Raw genomic sequence first — 26,657 nt, forward strand, 5'->3', positions numbered from 1 at the left:
ATGGTTCACAAGGGGAATCATTTCATAAGGAAATAATCCACTCCTTTTAGTCCTTACCTGGTCCCTTGGAGCAGACTCTGAGCCGCTTTGACAAGGGCCATAATTAAACGATTTCCTTATGATGTCTTCATTTCTGCCAAAGTCTGTGCAGAGGGGAATCACAGTTGATGCATGCAGGAGGAGAGGGGTCATCTGAAAAAGAACAACATTAAGCACATCAATGGACATGCCCAGTCCCTTGAGCGTGAGGCGTCCTGTGTCGCTGCTTTCCACTGCAGTCTTTTTGGGCCAGTTTGCGTTTCCACCTGTACTCTCTGTGGTGATACTCAGTCTGTAGGATTACATTGATGTCTCAGGTCCGTTGAGTTAATCAAGCATGAGTTGAGCGTGTCCTTTTTATCAAGACATATAAACAACTTCTTAATTGAACAAGCAATAACTGTACACTGATGACTTTGGTGATGTGGTAGAATGATAAAAGGGGTTTAAAATAAACAAAAATACACAAAAAGAACAATCATGTCAAAAGTGCGATTGGTAAATAAGGTCTCCATTTTTAAGAGTCAAAATATTCAGTAAACAGTTTCTCATTTGAAAGCCAAATTGTTTATTACCACTAAGTATTGGCCCTGGATGAATAAAAGGGAAAGTAGCAAAATCAATATAACCGATATTTTTACCAGTGGTATTCATAATCAAACATATGGCACATAATTAAACACAGAAAATACACACTTGCATATTACCATCATAAAATTGCCTGCACTAATTGTTTTAATAGCAAAGCATTAATGCAGACCTAAGGTTCAGTTAGGTCAATCAGAGAAATAAATGAACAGAAAGAGAGATTTAAAATCTGTAGTTCAGCTTATTTTCCAATCATTCTGCATTGATGTGCAGGTCGCACAATTGATAATGCAGGTTTAATTAGAAATTATCAGATCTTATTTATTTAGATACATTTGTGTGGTCATTAGACGTTGTTGGGAACTATGGGCCCCCTTTTCCTGTATACATATCAGCAGATCAACAGTTATGTTTGTAATGTTGTTGTTGTTTTTTGGTGTTTGTTTTGGTTTTTAAACATGCAGGTTAATAATAATAATAATAACAAAAAAGATTGTGTGAAATCAAATACTAGAAAAGGAAGCCAAGTCATGTGAGCAAACTACTAATAACAGTCAAGCAACACACCACCATACCAGAAAAACAAAGACCAGGTTAGAAACTTTTTGGTCTTAAAATATTAAAATGCATTAAAATGTAAAATGTTTATAAAAATAAAAAAGAGATTTACAATTTGGGCATTATTTATAATACTAGCATTTAAAACATTGATTTATTTGACTTATGCTATTCAAAGAAAGAAAGAAAGAAAGAAAGAGAGAAAAAATATATATTATTAAGGTGTGTTTAAGATGCTGTTTGGGTACCTGCATTTTGTGCATCATTAGCAACATTTTCTTGATGAACCATAAGTAAATACAGTAAATAAGGTAGATTTACTGTTTTTGAAAATTAAATCAAGCAGGACCTTTTTTCAAAGAATTTTAACTTCTAAATTAAAACTGTTATTCTGTGCTTTCCTTTTTAAGGTACACTCTATGGAAAGTCAGTAAAATAGGGACCAGTGTACTGTGTTAATATGAAAGGAATTTGCCATATCGATTTTTCAAAGGTTGTTTACCCAAACATTGGAATGAATGCATTACATTATATTGTTTTATTATGATTGGATGGAAATGAATGTTCCCATCACAGAGGGGTCTAGGGTCTTATTAAGGGAGAATAACATAAAATAAAGGTATTACACCGGACTGTGTGTTCTTTCATTCTTTCTTTCTTTCTTCTTTCTTGCTTTCTTCTTCTTATTTATTTGATTAGTTAACTCCATGCAATAACCTGCACTACAAATCTTGAAGCAATGGGCTCTTCAGGGTGGGCCAAGGCAAAATATAAACCAACTGCTGAATTACCTTTTTCCCGAAAAAAAAAAAAAGAGTTACTACTCTAAAAAGAAAAAGTCTTCTAAACAAAAATACAGCGACTAATACTTATTAACCAAAAAAAAAAAAAAAAAAAAAAAAAAAAACCTTCTTTAGAAACAGAATAGTAAGGGAAAAAAGTGGAAAAAACAACCCTAGGCGTCGGTGCTGTTTTTGGGTTGAAATGAAGTGATATCGGTAAGGATATGTACAGTACAGTAAAAAAAAAGAAAAAAAAAAAAAAAACAAAAAAAAAAAAAAAATAAAAGAGAATATAAAAAAAAAAAAAATCAAAAAAAAAAAAAAACTATCTATTCCGAAATTCCGCTTCAACCACGTTTATTTGTTCGTTTTTTTTAAAAACAGGAAAAAAAATTGCTGGTAACTGGAAAACACTTTTACAAAAAAAAAAACAAAAAAAAAAAAAAAAAAAAAAAAAAAACAAAAAAAGAAAAAAAAAAAAAACAAAAAAAAAAAAAAAAAAAAAAAAAAAAAAAAAAAAAAAAAAAAAAAAAAAAAAAAAAAAAAAAAAAAAAAAAAAAAAAAAAAAAAAAAAAAAAAAAAAAAAAAAAAAAAAACAAAAAAACACTGGGTACTGGTTTGGGTAAACGGTTAATAAGAAAATATAAAGATAAAAAAAATAACAGATATTCACAATAATTACCAATAACAAAGTCACTATACAATCGAAGCAATTTTTACACCAAGCAACTAACATCAGGGCTAAGTGATTTTTTTGAATTTAATGTTAATTGGGATCATAATTTTAAATATAACTTTTCTAATAAGTTCTATAACACTTTCATTTCCAGTTTTTCAAACGCGCACCCAAAATTAATTATAGTACAGGAAAACAAGCAAAAGAACATTTTAAGTAAATTCGAAGGGGACGGAGGAGTGCGAATTCAGTCAGTGAAATGCGTGCACTGAACAAAACTCAGGCATTTCAGTGATGACTAATCTGAACCAAGCGTGTTTTGCACAAGTACGAAAAGTGATGCCAAAAAACTTTTGATCCACCACCCAGGTGGGCTGGTACCCTGTAGTGATAGGGTCATAAACCCACCCTTTCCATGTAGTCTGATGGGACGTGAGACAAACGAAAACAATCGAATAACACTTCATTTTTTTTTTTTTTTTTCATCATTTTAGTTAGATTTTATCATGCTGATGTATGTTCAAGTGTTTTTTTTTTCCTAGTAAGTTTGCTTTCGATCTTGTGATTGGGTGTGCTGGAGTTTGGCCGGGACTTTGATACCGCAACTCCACCTCATGATCATTACTGCGCGCAGGCTCGAGCTTTAAATGAATCACTGCTATGCAGACTCTGGCTCCAAATGATGCAATTTTCACAAGATTACAGCAGCCATACTGAGATGTTTTGGCTTCAGTTTTCTATAGTAGAAGGAAGTGGAGACTTCGTCCATCTTTTTTTAGTCTATGATCTGAACACCTCTGATTGGCCATTGCATTCATATATGCTCAATAAAATCGTGTGTGATTGGTTATAAACACTGTAAAAAAAAATGCTTAAACAAGAAATAAGATCCAGCAAAAGCTGATCTACAATTATGCCATAATCAACACTAGCTTTCTTTCATTGTCATGTTAAGTTTAATTGGGACAGTTTCATTAATACATCAATAATAGTTAAAGTTATAAGCAATAGACTATAGTAAATAAACTAATTAGATTGGATAGTTCACAACTGTCCAGGCATTGTGTCCCGTTTTGGTGTCATTTTTGGACTCTTTAGGTCCATTGACACTGGAGTCTGAACTTCTTGTTGAGATTTTGATATTACAAACCATTATAGAACCCCGTTTTGTGTCCAATCCACGTTTAATCATGCTCTGACTACGTTCATTGGTGTCATAAATAAACAACACAATATTCGAGATAAGAATTATTGCATTTTTTTTGCATCTGTAGCATTGCATTTGAGAAGTGTATTTGACAATTGGAGGGCCATCTGTTACAGCGATTTAAGTTTCGTCTCACGACAAAGCACGGTATGGGAAAAAATAATGTGAAATAATCTGGATCACAAAAAAAAATTGGTGGTTCTTTTTTTTTTTAATATGTAGCACCATTATCACTAAGAAAGCATCAAAATAATATTTTTAATAAGAGAGAGGACAGTAAAATCATCGACACTGCTTGAAGACTCCATTTTGTATTGTTTTGTGAATTTTGTGTTTGGGGGGGGGGGGGGGGTTTTGGTGGATGGTACTCTCTTTCTGGGATTGCAAACATATTGTCAGTGAATGCAAATTTTATCAGGGAAATTAACACAAAAAACCTTTCCCATCACCATGTTCTTTAGGGGACTAACCTGAAGAAAAAATATCATTTGGCTAGAGATCATATACTGTAGATCTAATTGTTACAGAGCTTAATTTTAAACAAATACTAAATACAGGAATGTAAATTAACTTGTTACCATGTTTAAATCAACTTTCTTATTATTCTATTATTTTCAGATCTAGAGAGTCACCTTCGTTGATTTCTTTTAGTAAGCAGTTGTCTTCATTTTCATTGATTCATCTTGTCTTCTCTACATTTGTTCATTGTGCATTAAGGAAGAGTTTTCCCAAACCAGCTTTAAGATAACTCAGAGCATCTTTATTCACTTCTTCAGTTTCAGCATTTCTCCTCATTTCCTCAAGCTCTCGGACCCAGCTTATTTTCCCAGCCTCCCTCACTCTGGGGATGAAGAAATCGAGATGCTGAAGAGTGAAGGCAGAGTCTGGTTTTAATGCGATCTGAGACAGATGCTTGATGTTATTGTAAGCATCAGACAGAAGAATGGACTTTTGGTCATCAAGCACCTGCAGGTCCATGTCAAGATGATCCATTATAACTGAAAACCTCTTGTACTGTTCTTGAGCTTTTTCATACTGCTTTTTAAAATTGTCAAAATCAAGAATCATACTCATGTTTTTGATGACATATTTCTTGTTTTCTTTGACGTGTTTGCTGTGGTGACACTTCCCTGTGCATACGGTGCAGAAGCCATCTTTCATGACTTCACATTTGCTGGGATTTGAAGTCCACCAGCAGTCAAACTCATGACAGTTTTCCTCACAGACAGTGCAAGTCGTCGCCTTCCTGTGCTTCCATGACTTGCTTTCAATGGGAACCTTAATTTTAACTGGCTTTTTTTGATTTTAATACTAAAGTTTTTATGCCCGTCAATATTTTCCCTGTTTACTCTCATTGCCTCTTGAATCTGACATTTTTCAGCTTTTTTCAGCTCTTTTTCTTGAACTCGCAACTGTAAGTTGCTGATGTATGCTTCAAATCGAATGCGCTCGACCAGGACATCTGAAGTCAACTCTAAACTTCTTCTGTTCTTTTCATCCAGAGACCGAAGGAAATGCTTCATGCCATCTATGCTGTCTTCCCAGGCGTCTCTTTGAGCCCGAATCTGACGTTCTTTAGTCTGACGGGCATCAGCCTGCCGATTGTTGAATAAGAAATAAACAGGTTGGCCTCTTTTTGTCTCGTCTGCAGGGGATTTTAGCTTTATTAATGGCGCTGATGGCATTTTTGGGTGCCATACCATCGGAGTGTGCGCTTAAAAAAAAAACAATGTTGTCCCACCCATAAGTCTTTTCCAAACATAAGGACAGAAAACTGAACTGATAAGTAATGCTGTCTGTCTAGAAGAAGACGAGTCTTCGTACGCTTGTAGTCCAAAAACACGACCGCGTAAAAACTTCGCATAATTCCATCATTGACTCTGAACAGAGGGGCTAAATCTTTCAGCAAACACTTCCAGTTCCTTTGTCCAGTTTCCTTCCTGTGGTTCCGTAACTGGAGTATCACTGAATGGCAAGAGGGACATGAGGACTTCATACAGGAAAAAGAACCAGTACCACTGTGATTTCAGAGGTTTGGGATTCTGATTGATTTCACTTCTTCTTCTTTCTGTGATTTCATTTACCATATCTTTCATCCTCAAAACTTTACATTCAGACAGTAGTGGACCAGTGTGTTTATGAGGAGTAGGTCTTACCAGGCCGGTCTCTCCCACCAGCCAGAACAATTTTTGTGGTTTTATAGTGGTCTTTCTCCAATTAAGGTCACCATTTTCTGACTTTCTCATTTTCATCAAGCACTTTCTCTCACTGGTGTCTAGAAAAATCGTTTTGGGGCCCCGATCAGTTAGAGTTGATAGAGGGGACTTGCGTTAGTGAAAAGGCCTTGTGCGGTCTAAAATATGAAGGGAAATATTTGTCAGAATATTTGTGTTGCAAGAATCCTACTCTACTTCTACTAAAGTCACTGAAGCCATCTAAATATGCAGTGTTACATTTAAAAACTGTCTTATGGTCAGATGTTTTATATAATTAAAGTCCAAAGTATACCTTTGGTTGTGATGCAAAACACTTGATAAAACAGCACACATTAGATATATTTTTTTTATTAAACACCTAAACTACGTTTTTTATGCTCAGCTCGCACGCTTATGCACGCTTGATGGTTTTTGTGAGGTGGGGCCGAAGAGCTCAACGCTGATGCAACACTTAAGAAAAACACATGCAAATTTTAAAAAACAAAACACCAGCAAATGAAGAAAAACATCTTCATCATTTATGACAACACACAAGTGTTGCAAATACCTCACAAAACCACATGGCAATTACGATTAAAGAAACGCGCTTGCAAAATCCTCACAACAACATGCAAATTGGAAAGAAACGCGCTGCCAAAATCCTCACACCACACACATATGCAAAGTAAAGAAACCGCGCTGCAAAAAGTCTCAAACAACACTGGAATGCACATTAAGAAAACACGCCTGCAAATAAATCCTCACACTACCTGCAAATTAAGAACCCATTAATGAAGCACTGCAAAAAAAAAAAAAAAAAAATTAAATTCAATAACCTTGGAATTATATTAGGTTGAGGATATTAAAGGTTAAAGCCATCACAACCTTATACAGTAACGTTTCACAACAGTATTCGGTCGTGCAAAATTATTCCATCAGCTTATTTTATTTAGAGGCTAATAACTATCCACAAAAGTACAAAGACTAGAGAAATCAGAATCAGGGTGTTTTAAAAAAAAAACAAAAAACAAACCTCAAACCTATGTCAGTTCTACCCAAACGAGCTCCACTGACCAGTAGCCCCTGCACAATAAGCAAATCCCCCAGCCGGGTCCAACACTATTTTTGGTGGGTCCCCTTGAAACATTTCCCATTGTGGTCAGTGCCTATTTGCAGGCGCGTTTCTTAATTGCAAGGCATGTGTTGTGAGGATGTGCAGTGCATTTCATAATGTGCATGTGTTGTGAGGGATTTGCAATCGCGTTTCTTAATGTGCATGTGTTGTGAGGATATTTGGCAAAGGCGCGTTTCTTAATGTGCATGTTTTGTGTAGGATTTGTGCAGCGCGTTTCTTAAATTTGCATGTGTTGTGAGGATTTGCAGGCCATGCATTTCTTAATTTGCATGTGTTTGTGAGGTATTTGCAGCGCATTCGTTAATTTGCAATGTGTTGTGAGGATTTGCAGCGCATTTCTTAATGTTTGCAATGTGTTTGTGAGGATTTTTGCACAACACTTGGTGTTGTCAAACTGAATGAAGATGTTTTCTTCTATTTGCTGGGTGGTTTTTTTTCAATTTGCATGTGTTTTTCCTTAACGTTGCAAAGCGTGTTGAGCTTCTCTCGGCCACCGTAAAGTTTTGCCCTAATTAGCTATTCCACAAGCTGGCGTCACAAACCAGGCAGTTAAAAACAACAACAACATAAAAAAAAAAGATGCAGCGCAGTTGAATGGAAAAATGGAAAGAGCACAGGCATACTGAAAAACTTGAACTTAAAGGCCAGTTTGGAACGGGAAAACTTGAACACATCTTTCAACGTGTGAGTCGTTGTGAGAGTCTAGAGTCTACCATTGTTTTTGTTTTTTTTGTTTTTTTTTGTGTAAATTGAAAATTTTTTGTAAATTGAAATGAAGTGAATCTTCAAATGCCCAGAGTTGACCTTAAGTATAGTAATTTACCTTCCTGGTTAGAAAAAAAAGCACATGAATTTCAAAAACTCACCTGAAATTCTCATGGGTGGTTCGCTTGGAATGAAAATGTGTCCACCTTACATTCAGACACTTCAGCATCACTCACTCTAGTCTGCCTAAACTAACAAACAATTTATTGGATTTGTGTAAAAACACTGATGTGTGTGTGGTGGGTGTGTGTGTGTGTGGGTTTCAAAAAATTGCACGTTCAACATCTTTCACTATCCTAGTGACAAGCTAAAGCCTACAACTTTTTTTTCTTAAAGTAAAGGAATGAAGGAACTCTACTTTGAGGCAGTAGTGAGTTAGGCATAGTTAGAAGTTAGATCGATGTGTTGCTTAAATCACTTTTGGTTACTCACAAAAATGATATGTGGCATAGCGGTATAAATTAATAGACCTTATTATTTTTATATTGTATTTTTATATTATTTTTAGAGTATCTTTCCTTTGTAAAGTTCTGCAGACACAATACATAACGTCTTAGTTATGTGCAATACCCTCGTTTCCTGATGGAGAGAATGGAGGGGGGACGTTTTATGTACGTGTACAACATTATGGGGATTTCACTACCTGAGCCACTCCCCGTGCAATATGGGTATATAAATAGGTGACAGGTCATCATTCCACTCTTCAGGTTTTGATGCTGAGGACCAAACTGTCCTTGGCCGCCAGCGATGGTTCGAGCGTTGTGGCAAGGGGACACATAACATCAGGAAACAGGGGTTATGTACGTAACCAAGATGTTCCCTATCTGTCGGTCACTACTAGAATATGTCCTTGACGACATTATGGGGCCTTGGTAAAGTGCCACAAACTGAAACCCCGTCTAAAATAACCCTATGGGCGTAGCAAATGTGGCAAGCGACCACATTTCAGACAAATGCTACACAAAGTTGTGTAGCCTTCCCACCACCCCATCGCAAATTTGCTGATGTTGATACCCATGGGGACCCCAAGAGAGTACTTCCCTGCTGGAGATAGCCAAGCCGTGTGTTCCTTTCCCCACATAAATTTCTTACACAGAAGGGAAGAAGATTTTGCTTCAAGATTTTGCTTTTCGAAAGATTTGCTTCAGTCTTTCCTATTTATGTGTTTTATGTACACAAAAACTTAGGCAAAAAAACGATGGGGTAGTGAGCCTTTCTGGAGAGGGGCGCTACGAACAAGGCCACACCCCTACCCGTAGGGGAGTAACACATTGGAAATTCTCATATGGGGACTGACCCAGGCCTGGGACAGTTTTCTACATATACTGGAATCAGGCGGGGTATCAGGGGCAGGTCCTGACCTGGTTAGTAGGTACGCAATGGAAGCACTGCCAATTGATGAGAACCACTGCGTCTGTCAAAGGGCAAGACACAAGTTTTTACCAAGAGGGAAATGTCTGCCAGAGAGGCACCGTGTGCCAGCGCAGAGGAGGAGGCAAAAAACACTCCGTTTGTGGAGTGAGCCCTCATCCCAAGGTGGTACCGCACACCTTGGGGATTGGTATGCCAGTCCACTATCCAGTGGGCCAACCTCTGCTTGGAGACAGCCTTCCCTTTCTGCTGACGTCCGTAGTCAGACAAAGAGCTGCTCAGAGCTTCTAAAGCTCTGGGTGCGGTCCAAGTATATGCTCTGACGAGACACAGCAACACAAGGGCTGGGGTGGATCTGCCTCTTAGAGAGCAGTGCTTGCAGGTCACGATGCGATGGCAGGCCACATGACACTTTCAAGGTGGAGGGTGAGAGCCTACACTCCAACATTTTCTCATGGTTCAAATCATACTTATATGACCACCATCAATTTGTAGCAGTGAATGAAGAGGTGTAACATCGAGGCTGAGGCGGCATTAGAATCCATCCGCAGAAGTTTATGAAGGAGAAGATTATCAATGACAGAATCGTTTAAACCAGGAGAGTCAGTACTGTGAAAGCAGTCCAATATCCAATCTTCAAACATACACAAGGGGAATCCACAATGCAGAGATGAGTAGGCAGGCAAAAGGTCCAAACACAATCATCAGTCCAAATCAGGGCTAACAGTCCCAAATGGGCAATCCAATAACGTAAAACAGGAAATCAGGCAGAATCATACACAGAACAGGCAGGCAGAATAACAATGGAAATGCTCGGGAAAGGCAGGTAAACTGTCAATACTTCGCAATAAGCAAACCACACAGACTCTTGTTAAATACTGTTTCAAACAGGAAATGAATGTAGAAAGCAGATGGGAGCGGTACACAGTCAGTACTGCAAGGCAAGGGCTCCCACTGCTGGTGAGGCGTTTACAGAACCCCCTCCTCTAGGAGTGCCTACTGGCACTCGACGCGGACGTCCCCGTGGTCGTGGCGCTGGTCGATCGGGTCTGGCTCGATTGAAAAGTCCTCCTATGAGAAAGGGATCCAGGATGTCACAGGCAGCTACCCACGATCTCTCCTCAGGTCTATAGCCCTCCCAGTCCACCATATATTGGAGCTGACCCCCTCTCCGTCTTGAGTCCAGTAAATCATTCACCTTGTAAGCTGGAGATCCATCAACATCCAGTGGCAGTGGTGGTTCTCAAGTCTTATTGTCGGGGTCAGCATCCGGGTGGACCGGTTTGAGTAGCAAAACATGAAAGGATGAGAGATATGATAATTAGCAGGAATCTCTAATTTGGTATGTGACTTCAGTTTATTCTTCTTAGAATCTTGAAAGGACCAACATACCTGGGGCTGAGCTTCCTGCTTGGTAGCTGCAATTTGTGGTCCCTCGTAGAGAGCCAGACCAGCTGTCCTGGTTGGTAGGGAGGATGTGGACGACGTCGCTTTTTGGCCTGGAGTTTCTGCCCTCTCACAGCTCGCTGAAGACGTATGTGTGCACTGTACCACACCCCTCTCACTACGCCAGCTCCAATCATCCACAGCAGGGACCGATGAGGGTTTTGCCAGACCATGGAAACAAAGGGGGTTGATTACCCAAGGACGGACTGGAAGGGAGTCAGGACCTGTGGATGTGTGAGTCAATGAATTTTGTGCGTATTTATCCCATGGAAGGAATTCAGACCATCTGTGTTGTTCTCTCGGTTGCAGTATGAAAGAGATATCTGCCTAGCTCTTGGTTTTAATTGTTCGACTTGTCCATTTGCCTTGGGGTGGTATCCTGATGTGAGGCTGACATTGATGTCAAGATGCTTGCAGAAAGCTTTCCCAACTTGGGATGTAAACTGGGTTCCTCTGTTGCTGACAATATCATCTGGTATTCCATAAAATTCAAAAGACTTGAAAATGAAACAGTGCTTGTGCAGTCTCAATGGCTGTGGAAAGTCCTTTTAAGGGGACCAAACAACAGGATTTTGAGAAACGGTCAATGATGAACCAGAACAGCAGTGAAGCCGTTGGACAAAGGCAGTTCTGTGACAAAGTCAATAGAGAGATGGGACCAGGGACGTTGTTGGGATGGGCAGTGGTTGGAGGAGCCCTGAAGGTAACTCCTTAGGGGTGTTAGATTGGGCACAGACTTGACAGGCTTTGACATAGGTCATGACATCCTTAAGCAATGAGGACCACAAGAATTAATTTTGCAGTAAGCAAAGTGTGCACGGGTATTCCTGGATGGCCAGAGCTAACAGAAGCGAGGACCCATTGCATTATTCTGTGTCGTAAATGTTTGTGGGAAAATATTGTTTATCTGGTGGGCAATTGACAGGGGTGCTGGTTCTTGGAGTTTTCCCTTTGTATTTCCTCCCATATGTCCTAGGTGATGGGGCGATGACAACAGACAAGGGGAGTATGCATTCTGGTGTGAGGTTTTCTATGGGAAGATCATACTGCCTGGAGAGAGCATCTGCCTTATTATTCTATTACTGCCAGGGCGATATGTCACCGTAAACTCGAATCGGGTGAAGAAAAGGGACCAGCGAACTTGGCGTGGGTTTAGTTGTTTAGCACTTTTGATATATTCTAGATTTTTGTGTGGTCAGGTGATTACCTGAAAAAGGGTGGACTGCCCCCTCTAGCCAGTGTCTCCATTGCTCAATGGCTGCTTTCATGGACAAAGTTCTTTATTCCCAACATCATTGTTTTTCTTTCAGCTGCAGTTAACTTCTTGAGAAGAATGCACAGGGATACAGTTTACCAGGTTGGCCATGGCGTTGGGAGAGCACGGCCCCGATTCAGCAGTCTGAAGCATCCACCTCCCACCACAAATGGAAGATTTGGGTCAGAATGTTAAGGGATGGGGGCTGTGGTAAACCTGACCTTCATGGTATTTTATGCTTGGCTGGCCTCCTCGGTCCACTTCAGTTTCGAAGACTTTCCTTTCAAGAGAGATGTCGATCATAGAAGCGATCATACTGTAATTCCTGATAAAGCGTCTATAAAAATTTGCAAACCCCAGAAACCTTTGAAGCTCCTTTATGGTGGATGGTTGTGGCCATTCTGTGACTGCCTTGACCTTGAATTCATCCATTTTTACTCCTTGGTGATTGATATGGTAAACCCAGGAATGAAGTCTGTCTGATATGAAACTCACATTTTTCTGCCTTGACGTACAGTTGGGTTTGCTAGTAGTCGAGTGAGGACGGTCCTGACATGATTGATATGTTCATCTTCAGAATTTGAGTAAATCAAGATATTGTCAATGTAGGCTATTACGTACTGGTTCAGAAGGTCTTGGAAAAATCTCTTTGCTGAAAGACTGGAAAACAGCTGGAGCATTGGCAAGCACATATGGCATAACCTGATATTCATAGTGCCCCGTAGTGGTGAGAAAGAGAGTTTTCCATTCATCGCCCTTGTTGATTCTGATCAGGTTATAAGCACTCCGTAGATCGAGTTTGGTGTAAATAGTTGCCTCACAGAGTGGCTCTGGGGCTGAAGGAACCAGTGGGAGGGGGTATCTGAACTTCACAGTGACATTGTTAAGTCCTTGATAATCAATACAAGGCCTTAATCCTCCATTTTTTCTATTCAACGAAGAAAAAAAACCTGCTGCAGCTGGAGACGTGGAGGTTCCAGATGAATCCTGATCTTAAAGCCTCTTCAGTATATTCTTCCATGGCTTGGGTTTCTTTTCTGGACAGATTGTAAATCCTACTCTTGGAGGCATTGCATTGGGGAGTAGATCAATGGTACAGTCCCAAGAACGATGAGGTGGTAATTGTGTGGCCTTGGTTTTACTAAAGACTTCTGCCAGATCGTCATTATGATGTTAACTGCCTTGTTAATTTCGGAGCTTTCTATGCTAGTAGTGTAACATGGCTGGGGAACTAGGGAAAAGCAATGACTCTCACAGAAAGTGGACTTGTTAATGAATTGAGTATGTTGAGAGGAAATGATGGGGTCATGAAGGGATAGCCATGGGAATCCAAGGATCACTTCATGTTTGGGTGAGTCAATGAAATACAGTGAGATTAATACTTGGTGAAATAAACCAACTTGGATTGTTACTGGCTTGGTCTGATGACATATCCCCTTTCCAACTGAGGTTTCGTTGACAGCTTTGATCTTGATGGGCGGATTGCATGTTGGGTAGGAATATTATATTTTTTGATGAGATCTTTGTGAATGAGGTTCAGTGCAGCTAGAGTTCTTACTAGAACCAGGAAGTATGACCATATTAGCCCGGTTCTGTAAACACTGCATTGGCTACTTATTAAAATTGTATAGTTTTTAAAATCTTGCTTATTACTTATAAAGCCCTGAATGGTTTAGCACCAATATTCAGATCTGTTAAAGGATTTTTAGACTGCATTAATTAGGTCAACCGGGAACCAGGAACACTTCCCATAACACCCAATATACTTGCTACATCGTTAGCAGAATGACATCTATGCTAATATTAGTCTGTTTCTCTCTTATTCTGAGGTCACTGTAGCCACCAGATCCAGTCTGTATCCAGATCAGATGGTCACTGCAGTCACCCGGATCCAGTACGTATACAGACCAGATGGTGGATCAGCACCTAGAAAGGACCTCTACAGCCCTGAAAGACAGCAGAGACCAGGACAACTAGATGAGCCCCAGATACAGATCCCCTGTAAAGACCTTGTCTCAAATGACCACCGGGACAAGACCACAGTTACCAGTTGAGTCCTCTGCACAATGTGACTTTGCTGCAGCCTGGAACTAAACTGCTGGTTTTGTCTGGCCAGAGGAGAACTGGCCCCCTGCCTGAGCCTGGTTTCTCCCAGTTTTTTTTTTCTTCATTCTGTCACCAATGGAGTTTTGGTTCCTTGCCACTGTCACCTCTGGCTTTTATAGTTGGGGACACTTCATTTCCAGCAATATCATTGACTTGAAGGCAAATGATTGCAAATATACTATTTAAACCTGAACTGAGCTGGATGATGGCATCACTGAATTAAATGATGAACTGCCTTTAACTGAAAATTAGTGTTTTACTATTGTCATTTTGCATTATTAACACACTATTTTCCTAATTAATGTTGTTCAGTTGCTTTGACACAATCTGTACTGGAAATAAAGCACTACTCTAATTGTGCATCTTCGGGGTTTTTTCTCGGCGAGAAGAACACTAGTTTGCGAACAGACTCCATTTCAGAGCATAGGCTTGCCTGGTTGAGGGAGCTCTAGCCTCAGTGATCGTGTTAACCACCGCAGGTGACAGATCAGCTAAGTCTGCCACGTCCCATCCAGTAGCCACACGTGGAGGTTCCAAAGGTCTGGACGCGGTGTGCCAAATGGTGTTGTGCCCCTAAAAGAGGAGGTCTTGTCTCAGGGGGATGCGCCTGGGAGGGGCTGTTGCACGGAGCATGAGTTCCGGAAACCAGGTCCTGGAGATCCAGAAAAGCACAGCTAGTAAGACCTGCTCCTCGTCCCCCCCTGACCTTGCACAGTGTGTGTGCGAGAAGGCTCATTGGAGGAAACGCATACTTGTGAGAGCCCGAGGCCAGCTGTGTGCCAGTGCATCCATGCCGAGGGGGGCCTCGGTCAGGGAGTAGTACAGCTGGCAGTGGGAGGACTCACAGGAACCAAACAGGTCCACCTGGGCTTCCCCAAATCGACTCCAGATCAGCTGGTTTGTCTCGGGACGGAGTTGCCATTTCTCCGTGGAACGTGAGCTGTTGTGAGAGTGCACTGCTGCACAATTGAGCTCCCCTGGAATGTGGATGGTGCGCAGTGACTTGAGCCACGTCTGACTCCAGAGGAGGAGATGGCGGGGCGAGCTGTGACATGCAACGTGATCGTAAACCTCGTCGCATGTAACATGCGATGTACAAATCCTCCCTACCGATGTACAAAGCCGCCGCAGTGTTGTCCATGTGGACCAACACGTGCTTGTCTTGCAGCAGTGGCCAGAACTGCCACAGGGCCAGATGCCTGCCAACAGCTCTAGGCAATTGATGTGCCAAAGCAGTCGGGGCCCTGTCCAAGAGCCTCGAAGCTGCCCTGCCCATTACATGTAGTGCCCCAGCCCATACGAGGGCATCCGTCGTGACAACGACATGCCGGGACACTTGTCCTAAGGGCACCCTGGCCCATAGGAAAAGCAAGGTCCACACAAAAAAAAAAAAAAAAAAAAAAAAAAAACAGAGAACAAGGTCTGACCAGGGGCTGAATAGGTGGAGACACGTCAGCGTGATGGTCACTTGATGTGTACCTCGGGACTCAGGAGTGTAGCCAGTGCTGAAGTGGTCTCATATGAAGCAATCCGAGTGGCACGATTGAAAACTGTGGATTCCATATGCCCCAGGAGCCTCTGAAAGTGTTTCAGTGGTACAACCGTCCCTGCCTCTGAAGGGAACCCAGGCAGTCCAGCAATGACTGGGCATGGTAGTTGCTGAGTCGTACTGTCATACTCTCCGAGTCTAACTCCACACTGAGAAAAGAGATTCTCTGCACCGAGGAGAGCTTGCTCTTTTCCCACTTGACCCGAAACCCCAACTGGCTAAGGTGCCAAAGCAGCAGGTCCCTGTGATCGCACAACTGTTCTTGAGTCCACTTCCTATAACGGGGCAAGGGCACCCTCCACAACCTTCGTAAAGACGTGGGGGACAGGGACAGGGGGGCCCTGTACTGCCATGCCTGACCCTCAAACGCAAACCGTAAAGACGGCCTATGTCCAGGGAGAATCGAGACATGAAAGTAAGAATCCTTCAGTTTGATGGCTGCAAACCAATCCTGGGGCTGAATGTATCTGATGATGCGCTTCTGCATCAACATCTTGAATGGAAGCTTGTGAAGGGCCTGATTCAAAACTCGCAGATCCAGGATTGGCCGGAGGCCACCAACTTTCTTGGGTACGATGAAGTTAAAGGCTGTAAAACCCCTGCTTCATCTCGGCTGGAGGGACCGGCATGACTGAATCCTTTATCAGGAGATAAGCAATCTCCTCGCATAAGACAGGTGCGTCCTCAGACTGCCACCGAAGTCTCGAGAACGCAGCTGAACCTGGGAGGTCACCTGGCAAACCTAAATCGCATAGCCGATGGTCAGATTTGTGCGAATGAGCCAATGGGATGGGTTGGGCATTGCAAACCACGCCCCCCAAACTCCCATACAAGTGGCACCAAAGGGACAATCGACACATCACATGGGTGCATGGCAGTGGAGGGGAATCAAGCTGGATATGCCCGAAGGCATCGTGTTCTGGTGAACAGAACTCCCCGAGTCCCCAGAGGGACTGGTCAGAGCTGCGTGGACAGGCAATGCGTCTCCTAACCGCAACTTCTTGGCCGCTGGGCAAAGGGGGGCATTATGTCGCGAGAGTGAGGAAGTTGGCGTGGTCACTCACTGTCAGCCCACGGGCCTTAAAACCTGAAGGAAAAGGAAAATTTCTTCTTTCTATGAGAAAATGGGTACCGCTGGGCCCATGAGCCAGTGGCAGAACAGAAACAAAAACCAAAACTGAAGATTCTACACCCGGCCCCTCCTCCACGGTTAAGGAGGCGGCGCTGTCTTCTTAGAAAGAGCAGCTTCCCACATCTCCGGGTTGCCCATGTCAGGGCCGCTTCATCGACTTCTTCAATGATTTAGTGGCCGGCCTGGCACACAGGGGTGCCGCACTCCTGTGAGAGGCTTGACGCGTTGGCGCTGATGTTGTTTCACGCACGGGGCAGAGAGGCTCTGGAGGATGTAGGAGGGCACCCACGGCGACGAGCGGGCTGAGGCTTGACCCACCGTGGAGCGGTGGCTGGTGCACTCATGCCTGGGGCAGGCTGTGGCTGGATGGCCTTGGTGCGCTTCTTACTGCCGTAGAAACAAGGAATAAAAGGTCCGTGGGGGCGTGCCCGACAGAGAAGAAGTCTCTTATGGTAACCCTTAGATCTCCAGAGCGCCAGCCGGCAGTCCTCTGCTTGAGCCAGATAGGGACCGGGACAGGTGGCGGCAGAGGGTGCCGCTCTTTTTACAAAAAAGAGGCGAGATCACAGTGAGGCCATGTTCATATGCTTGCAATGAATGCATGAGTCATCCACGAACGCAGCCTCAGCGTGTTGGATGCCCAGACACTGAAGACACCATCGTGTCCGTCCTCAGAGACAGGTAAGGACTGCAACCAAGAGGACACAGATGGTACGGCATCTTGAAAAAGACGCAAACCATCCATGTTTTAGGAAATATGCTCTTTTAGATTGAAGTGCCCAGGGGAATCGCTGACAGCAGGGACACCGCTGTTCACACCGTACCGCCAACCAAGAACATCTATCCGTTTGTCAGTAAAAGAACGGCTTTTTGGATAAAAACAATGGGAACCATGGTCTCCCAGGCCAATTTGGTGCCACTCGAAGCACCTTGTAGTGTCCTCTCCATATTGTGTGGAGATTTGGCAGAATTAGGGGAGTTGGAGAGACGGAAAAGGCATAAAGTAGTAGATCTGGCCAAAGTGTGTGCTAGTGATCCTGAAACTAATGGGCCTGGACTTTTTTTGTCCATGATAACCCACAGAGGACAGTGTATTGACTCCTCTGAGGCAAAGAGATCCACATTTGCTCTGCCACAATCGATGCCAAATCATCTGAACTAATATCCGGATTGAGTTTCCACTCTCCGGTAAAGGTCTTTGATGGGGACAAGAAATCTTCAACCACATTCGAAACTCCCGGTACATACATCCGCTCTGATGCTTGCCAATCGAGGGAAAGCCCATATCAGAAGGTCCCATGTCAAACTTCAGCAAGCGTCTGGACCTGGTGCTGCCCTGATGATTGATATGATATACCACTGAAGTATTTTCTGTCCTTATGAGAACATGATGATTCGTAATGCGGTCCAAAGTGGTCCAGAGCTAGCTGCACCACTTTCAAATCCAAAAAATTATGTTTCTCGATGTTTGATCAGAATTCCAGTTTCCCCTGATTGCTATGTGTTGCCACACTGCCCCCCACCCAGTCAGTGGGTGCACCAGGATGTTGTCCACTTTTCTGAGGTGATGGTGAGGCTTTCATCAACTTTGAGTCCAGTACTATACCTATGAACTTCACCAACTAACATGGAACTAACTGGCTCTTGTTGAAGTTCACTTTGAGGCTCAGTTGTGTCACATGAGATATCAGAAGACTGGTCTGTTCTATTGCTTGCTCCCAAGATGGTGCACACAGGAGCCAATTGTCCAGATAGGGAGCAACTGTACCACCTGAGCTTGAATTGGAGATAACGCTGGTGATATACACCTCGTGAACACTTGTGGGGACAGAGCCAGGCCAAATGGCTAAACACGGAACTGTTAGACCTGACCCCTGAAATGCAAAGTGGAGACATTGTCTGTGTTGTGGTGTGATTAGCACGTGAAAGTAGGCATCCTTCAGATCTATCGTAGTGAACCATTGCTGTGGGTTGATTGCTTGAAAGACATCCAATGTGCATAGCATGTGAAATAGCAACAACCTTCAGGAACTGATTCAGTTATTGAAGGTTGGATAATAGGTTGAACACCACTATCTTTTTTTGGAATTATATAGTAGATTGAATAAAATCCACTTAGCCGTGCTGACCATTCTACTGGCTCTATAGCTCCTTTCCTAGGAGCTCTATTAATTTGTGTGTGCCAATATCATTGCATCGTTGGGGTTCTCTGACAAGTGGTCATCTTTGACCCCATTGAAAGAAGGAGCCCACCGTCAGAATTGCAGCTTTTACACCATGAGATAACTTTGCTATGACCCATGGGTCCTAGGGTGTTGTCTTTTTTTTTTTTCCAAAAATTGAGCTGCTGGTGTGAAAAACTTCGGACGGCTGGGTCGGATATTTCATGCCTGGTGCTCCCCCCCTAGACATCTGATTAAACTGTTGACCTGCAGCTGTATTTTTATGCCTGGATGAGAAAAGTGCATCTGTGATTCTGCACTGAGGGCAGTGGGACAGCGAGCATTAGGTCTCAATGCTTCCTCAGGCAAAAAAGTATAAAATTGGCAATAAATGGATCCACTTCAGGCATCTGCCCCAGGCCATAAGATTCTGCCTCCTGCATTGCTGCCCAAAGCCCTGCTTGCACTGGTATGATGAGTAAATGTCTTCTCAATGTAATCTTTGAAAGGAGGAATACTAAGAACAGAAGGTTCTTGCTGCACCTCTGAAAAAAGCACTTTGAAGGAGCTGCTACTGGTCGGGGCAGTGTCCAGGTCTAAACGTGTCAGCGCCACCTGCATTACTTGTCTAAACAACATCCTGATCAATTTCTACTCCTTCCCCTGATCCATGTGCTGTAATGTGAGATTCATCTCGAGAGGTCTGAGAGTGGATTTCAGATAAAAAATCATCTTTCCCTTCACAGAACTGACTTTGAGATGCTGCCATAGACATAGCATCTTCCTCAAAAAAAAAGGGCAACTCCATACTAGAATTTTCCGTTTCCGGCGGTGGTGCTTCATTTAGTGATGTCTCACGTGGTTGCAGATTAATATAATAAAGACTTAATCTGGGCTAATTCTGATGTCAAGGCATCTACTCCTTTTGACTAAGACATTCTCTTTACATATATTACTAGCAGAAGCACTCACTGTTTCTACCCTTTTACACTTTGACGACCCTTTACACTGCTTTAGTAGTGTTCTGAAGTCAAGAGTCCCCTCTACTACAGGTAGCCTGGAAGTCCTTGATCCCACGACATGGTGCGATAAGTCATACAGGCATCCTGAATGAGGCCCCTGCTTCAAAATGTTCTATGCCCAAGCAAGATGGGCAGCGGCAGTTAGTCATAGTCAGTATCTAACATAGTCTTGTTGAAGAGCCCTACCACACAGTGCATGTCAGGCTAATCCAGTCGTTCCATGCTGCCACAACAGGTATTACTAATGCCCGAGCGAAAGCACTATGGGTGCTACATATACTAATGAAACAATAGTGTTTTTTGTTTATTTATTTTTTTAACAGGACCTAATGCTGATATTACCTGGTGTAATAGAAATATCAGATGTGATACAAAAACTATACAGAGCGAAAACAATCGTAATAGTATAACTCCACTAGACAGAGGTTATTGTCAGAGCAGCCTCCTCATATGGGGCACAACATCTTCATAAACACAATGCAATGAATGATGTCAGTGAATCACCCGGTCTGTAATAAAGATAATGTTCATTGTACAAAGTCGCAAAAGCACTCACCAACCTGCTATCTCAACATAGTTAATCCTAACTAGACTTTACACTGAGCAAAAAACCACTCTCAATCATACGTCTCACACAACTACCTTCCGCGTCTGAATAAAACAGACAAATATCGTACTTCCGATTATAAACTTGATCCGCCGCCAACCCCTGGAGGACGCTTTTTGCGCAGCTCCAATAAAATATTTGTTACGAGGTTGTTAAAGACAGAATCGATGGTATTTGATTTAAAGTTTCTCTTTTGACCTGCAGTTTTGCACGTATGCGATAAGATTTAGAGACCAGTTTGCCGGATGTCACGGGATTAAATAGGGGAGATCTCCATGACATTCTGGGTCACGTGATGACTTTGTTGTTATTAGACGTGACCTGTGCATGAGCAAGAGAGATAATATTCCGTGTGAAGCACTGCCTCTGGCGGTCAGTAAGAACGAAATAGAACCAGAGATATTTATTATTTATTGTGAAGCACTAAATTCCACCAACAAGTGTTTGTATTTATCTTCCAATTACTGGGGCCCTCTGATTTGCATGCTCTTTTTCTTGTAGTTCACAGAAAGCAGCTCACTCCTTATCAAAATTTAATGGTCATTTCATTTTACAGGCTGGACTGGACTATCAATTGCTTATCGTTTGTTCTTTTTTTATTTTTAATTACTTGCAATTAATACTACAAGTATAAGAATAAAAAATATAGCCGTGATTCCAGATAGATTGAATTGAATTGAATTGAAATTTATTTGACAAATTTATAAAACTGTAACGAAATACTAAGTATTCCATAGACACTTTAGTAAAAACTGTCGAGGATAAAAAACACAATAAAGCCCTTGGCTTATTTACATTGCAGCCCTCAATGTTAACATAAAGGTTATGTGATACGTGCAGAACAAGACAAAAGCAACCCAGTATCTCCTAATCATCTATTATAAAATCAAATTAATATCAACATAGTAGAGATAATTCACCAATTAAACAAATACAAATAACACAACTGACACAATAAAAACACCACTGATGACACAATTGACAATAAAATCGCCACAAAAAACACACTAACTACCCTCACCAAACAGCCATCTCTTTTACCAATCTTTTAAAACTCAAAAAATCTTTTACTCCCTTACTGAAAACTGGTAATTTATTCCATGCTATCGCACTAGTATATAAAAATGTATTTTTCCCACCAAACTCTTAAATTTACGTGGACAAAATATTAAAATCTCTACAATATTTTCCTCTTCAGGAACTCGAGCTGCGTCAAGCGCTTTGGGGAACGCGTCTAGCGTGAGCGACTCTGAATATCGTGTGAAATCAGTCCAATGGAAGAGCGTGACGTCACGGGCGGGGGTGACGTAAGCGACCAGGAAGCTATAAAAGCACATGCCGCGCAGCTGGCATCAGCTTCGCGTCTTCAGCAAGCGCTCTGTGTGTGGCATGTCATTTTGTCTTGTGAGTCTTATTTACTGTTGTCTGTCCAGTAGAGCTCCAAGCAATGTCCAAGTGCAAGGCGAAATCGAAACATTCTAAAGGCGAATCCGGATCGCGTTTCAGACTGTGTGTCCCTCCCTGCCCGCGCTACATTACGAGCGGGGATACACACAGTCTGTGCGTGGTCTGCCTGGGTTCGAAGCACGCCGAGTCGGCTCTCGAGGGGGCCGACTGTCCGCATTGTGAGAGGATGTCGGTTGCGGCTGCTTTCGTTCCCGGAGGGCTCTCTTTGAGGAGGGAGCCTTCGCCAGCGTTCCCCGCGGTGCTGGCCCCGCTTCTGCCGAGGCAGAACGGCAGCTTGCACTCGTGGGGTTCGCAAGTGGATCTGACAGAGGGAAATGGAGACGGGCGAGTCCCTATCTCCTTCCACTTCTGCCAGATCCGGCGCCCAATCTCTTGGAGTCGGAAGCACGCTCTGCGGTTCCTTCCACCCAGGGAGAGGGATCGACACTCCCGCCTCTCTTCCTCCGAGGAGGTCGATGTGGAGTCTGTCGACAGGGATTCGCCACCCCATTCGCCTAGGTATGAGGAGCTCTTGGAGGTGGTGACTCGTGCGGTGGCCAAGTTGAGTCTTGACTGGCCCGCCGAGAGAAAACAACCGAACCCGCAGAAAAGCAAGCTCGACGAACGCTTTCTGCGGGCGCGAGTCAGCCACCTCCTTGCCGGGGCCTTCCTTTTTTCCCGATCTACATGAAGAGATCGCTAGATCGTGGAAGAGGCCATTCTTCAGCCGCGCCTGTATATCCCTTCTTCAGCTATTACTACGGCAATGTAGTGGGGATTACAGAGCGCGGCTACAGAGCGATGCCCCGGGTGGAACAGACGCTTCGCGAGCTATCTGTCCCCCGGTACGGCATCGTCTCTGAAGGCCCCGTCCATTGCCCTCCAAGCCGCTCAGAACAACATCGGCTTTGGTGGGCAAAGGGTATGCGGGCAGCAGGTCAGGCTGGTGCGTGTCTGCACACCATGGCGGTTTTGTTACAGGCGTACCAGGCTGAACTGCTGAAGGGAGCTTGATGAGGGAGAGGAGATCAAGTCCGATGACATTCACTGAGCTCAGAAGGACCGCTGATCTCTCCCTCCGCGCCACCAAGGAGACCGCCCGAGCGATTGGGCGGGTCCATGGCAGCTATGGAGGCTGCGGAGAGGCATTTGTGGCTGACCCTGTCTGAAATGAAAGAGCGGGACAGGGTCTGCCTTATGGACGCCCCGATCCAGCCTTCTGGCCTGTTCGGCGACGCAGTCAACACTGTCGTCGACAGGTTTCAGGAGGCTCGCAAACAGGCGGGCGGCGGCGTTCCATAAATTCCTCCCTCGTCGCTCGCCCCTCGGGGCATCTGGGGAGATGCCCCAGCCGCACCCTAGCTCCTCATACCGAGAGGCTCAAAAAAGCAGAGCGTCGCCTCTCGTGCTCCCCCCGCAAAGGGAACGGGAGCCTCAGCGACGCTCTCGGCCGAGGTCTTCGAGGCCCAAACAAGATCTGAGGGCAGTCCATTGATGCTAAAGAAGGCCTCGGCACAAGAAGCCTGACGCCAGAGAGCCAGGGCGTCAGAGGGCAGCCTCTGCTGGGGGTAGAGCGGTGCACACCGCATTACAACGGTGCCCGTCTCGCCTCAGCGCCCTCTGGGGGGCCGGTCTGCCAACCCTGCCAGTGTTCCAGGGTGCAGCGGTCCACAGCGAGCTTCATTCTCAGTATCTTCCGCCCGTGCGCGTAGCGGGGCTGAGACGCTCGCCACCCCTGCGGGGGCCTCTTACACCAGAGGTCAGTCTCGAGAGACTGATTCCCTTAGTAGATTATTTGCCAGCGTGGAAACTACTGCCAAATGTATCTCAATGGGTCCTGCACACGGTAGAGAAAGGTTACCGTATTCAGTTCGGCTCTGCACACACCGATGTTCAACGGGGTTACTCCGACGATAGTCGGCCCCGAGCAGGGTCTGGTTATGGAACAAGAAGTGAAAGCCCTATTAGAGAAGGAGGCCATCGAGGTGGGTCCCTCCTCAAGACAGGGAATCCGGATCTTTACAGCCGGTATTTCATAGTTCCAAAGAAGATGGGGGGTTGCGTCCGTCATAAGACCTGCGGGTCTTAAATCGATCAGTTATGAGACTGAAAAGTTCAAGATGCTCACGATCAAGCATGTTGTAGCGCAGATCAGGTACCGAGGACTGGTTGTGTTGTCACAATAGATCTCAAAGATGCATACTTCCACATAGTCCATCCTTCCACAACACAGGAAGTTTCTGAGGTTTGCTTTCGGGGGCGAAGCTTACCAATATCGAGTAACTTCCCTTTGGCCTCGCACTCTCACCCCGCACGTTCACGAAATGTGTAGATGCGGCTCTGGTCCCCCTGCGCATGCAGGGCATCCGCATTCCTCAACTACATCGACGATTGGTTGATTTTTAGCTCAGTCAGAGCAGGCTGCGGCTCGGCATCGAGATGTCGTTTCTCGCACATATGGGGGAGCTGGGTTTTGAGACTGAACGCCAAGAAGAGTGTACTTTCTCCAGTTCAGAGAGAACCACCTATCTAGGCGTAGTATGGGATTCGACCACGATGCAGGCACGATGTCCCCTGCTCGTATCGAGTCGATCCTCATCTCAGTCCGAGAGAGTCAAAGAAGGCCAGTCACTCACTGTCAAACAATTTCAGATATTGTTGGGTCTGATGGCAGCTGCGTCCAACGTGATACCTTTTGGCCTGCTGTACATCGGAGGACCCCTACAGTGGTGGCTCAAGACCAAGGGATTTTTCAACCCGAGGGGCAAACCACTTCGAACTATCAAGGTCACGCGGCGCTGCCTCCGTGCCTTAGACAGTGGAAGAAACCTTGGTTCTTGAATCAGGGCCCAGTGCTGGGAGTCCTGGTCGCCGTGCAACACTAGCGACGGATGCTTCCCTCACTGGTTGAGGGTGCAGCGGTCCTGATCGTGGCCACCCTGCCCGCGTGTCTGTGGCGCGGTTTTCCCGCCAGCTGACTATGGCATATCATTGTCTAGACAAATGCCTAGCAGTTTATCGTGCACTGATCAACTTTCCGCTCAGACCTAAGGGATCGCATTTGTTTGGTGACGCACCGACAACAAAGCGGGGGTCTCTTACTATCCAAACCACAGGTGACGGTTCAGCGTTGCTGCGAAACCTTGTGCAAGCTGTACGCACCAGACTCCATGTGTATGTTTCCTCAGGGCAAAACTCGATCTCTACTCAGATGCAGGATATTCATTCGCCTTGCGACACTGAATGTGGGAGCCGACTGACTGTCCTAGTGACAGTGTCCGAGAGCGGTGGGCAAATGGAATGCTGCACCCGAGTCAGTAGGTGGTGGAGCAGATATGGATAATCTTTGCGTGGCATGAAGCTCAGAGTAGCCTTCTTTTGCAAGATCCAAAGGATGACAAGCCTCAATCTTGGCACCTTTTGTTTCTCTCACCTTAGTGCAGCCAGCGCCCCTGGGATGGGACCTATGGTACGGGTTGGGGGGGGGTCGCGGGGGGTGTGAGACTGGCCGAGGCTTCGTCTGTACCCATTTCCCCCCTACTTTGATCTGCCTCCAGGTGATTTTCGGGTGCGAGCGATAAGCCGTTCACCTCGGTGTCCGTCTATTTGTTAGTAGCCCCGTTCTGGCCGGGCGCTGAGTATAGGTTCGTCAGATCTGTCTTCGCTCCTCGACGGCCTGCCTTGTGTGAGATACGGCAGGACAGAACTACTCTTCATCAGGCGCAGGGCAAGAATTAAATTCACCATCGCCCGGAGCCTGTTGGAAGCTGTGGGCGTGGGCCCTTGAGGGGGCCGCGTTATCATATCCATTCGGGTCTCTCAACCGAGGTTGTTGAGATCCCCCCTCCAATCCAGAGCTCCGATCAGACGAGAAACTGTACGCACGAAGGACCCATGAGGATACATTTGGCGGTGGAGAATCAGGTCTTCACCTCCATATCGGGGCAGAAGAAAGCCGCAGGCTCAAAGATACACCAATGTACAATCAAGAGTCACAGACGTGGTGCAAGTTACTGTACCACGCTTTTATCTTACACCGGCCACGGTATTACTGTCTCTTCTGCAGTCTTTGGACCCACTCCACGTTGAAGGTCTACGGGGCGAGGGAGCATTGCGGCTGAACAGACGACCTTATCGCTATCTGGTCAGTCTTTGGGAGGGAAGACACCATTAGTTCAACGTTTCTCCTCCCGCGGTTGCGTGCCGGCCTGCGACCATCCAGGTAGCGGATCGCGCGTAATTTTACCCCGTGGGACTGGGGTTGTGGTGCTAGAGGACTCATTTTTCTGCTGTCACGACGCTCCAATCTTTGGAGCCTATTCAATATATTTCGGCCCAGACATCGGACCTTACAAAATCAACGTCGTTCTGGTGGCCCTTTACCTGCTCTGGCGCTGAGGAGAGTAGGAGATTCTAGTGACCCCGGCCCCTCTCTAGTGAGCCCCTACGACGTCCCCTGGGACTTTTGCACCTGGCATGACCAAAAGCGTTCATATACCCTCGAGGACGGGATATGTTCTCTAAGGTCCCCTCTGTCAACACCACAACACTGTAGTGCTGCAGGCTTTCTGTTCCTCCTCCTTTTCGGGAGGCCCTGAGACCAATGAGAAGCTAAA

At 44.5% G+C, this 26,657-nt stretch overlaps 1 pseudogene; it reads right to left on the bottom strand.

Annotated features, from left to right (window-relative positions):
* Positions 1-4,337: 4,337 nt before the first annotated feature.
* Positions 4,338-9,475, bottom strand: LOC122137880 (annotated as a pseudogene).
* Positions 9,476-26,657: the final 17,182 nt, after the last annotated feature.

Source organism: Cyprinus carpio, chromosome B7 (assembly GCF_018340385.1).
Source record: "Cyprinus carpio isolate SPL01 chromosome B7, ASM1834038v1, whole genome shotgun sequence".
Classification (NCBI taxonomy): Eukaryota; Metazoa; Chordata; class Actinopteri; order Cypriniformes; family Cyprinidae; genus Cyprinus; species Cyprinus carpio.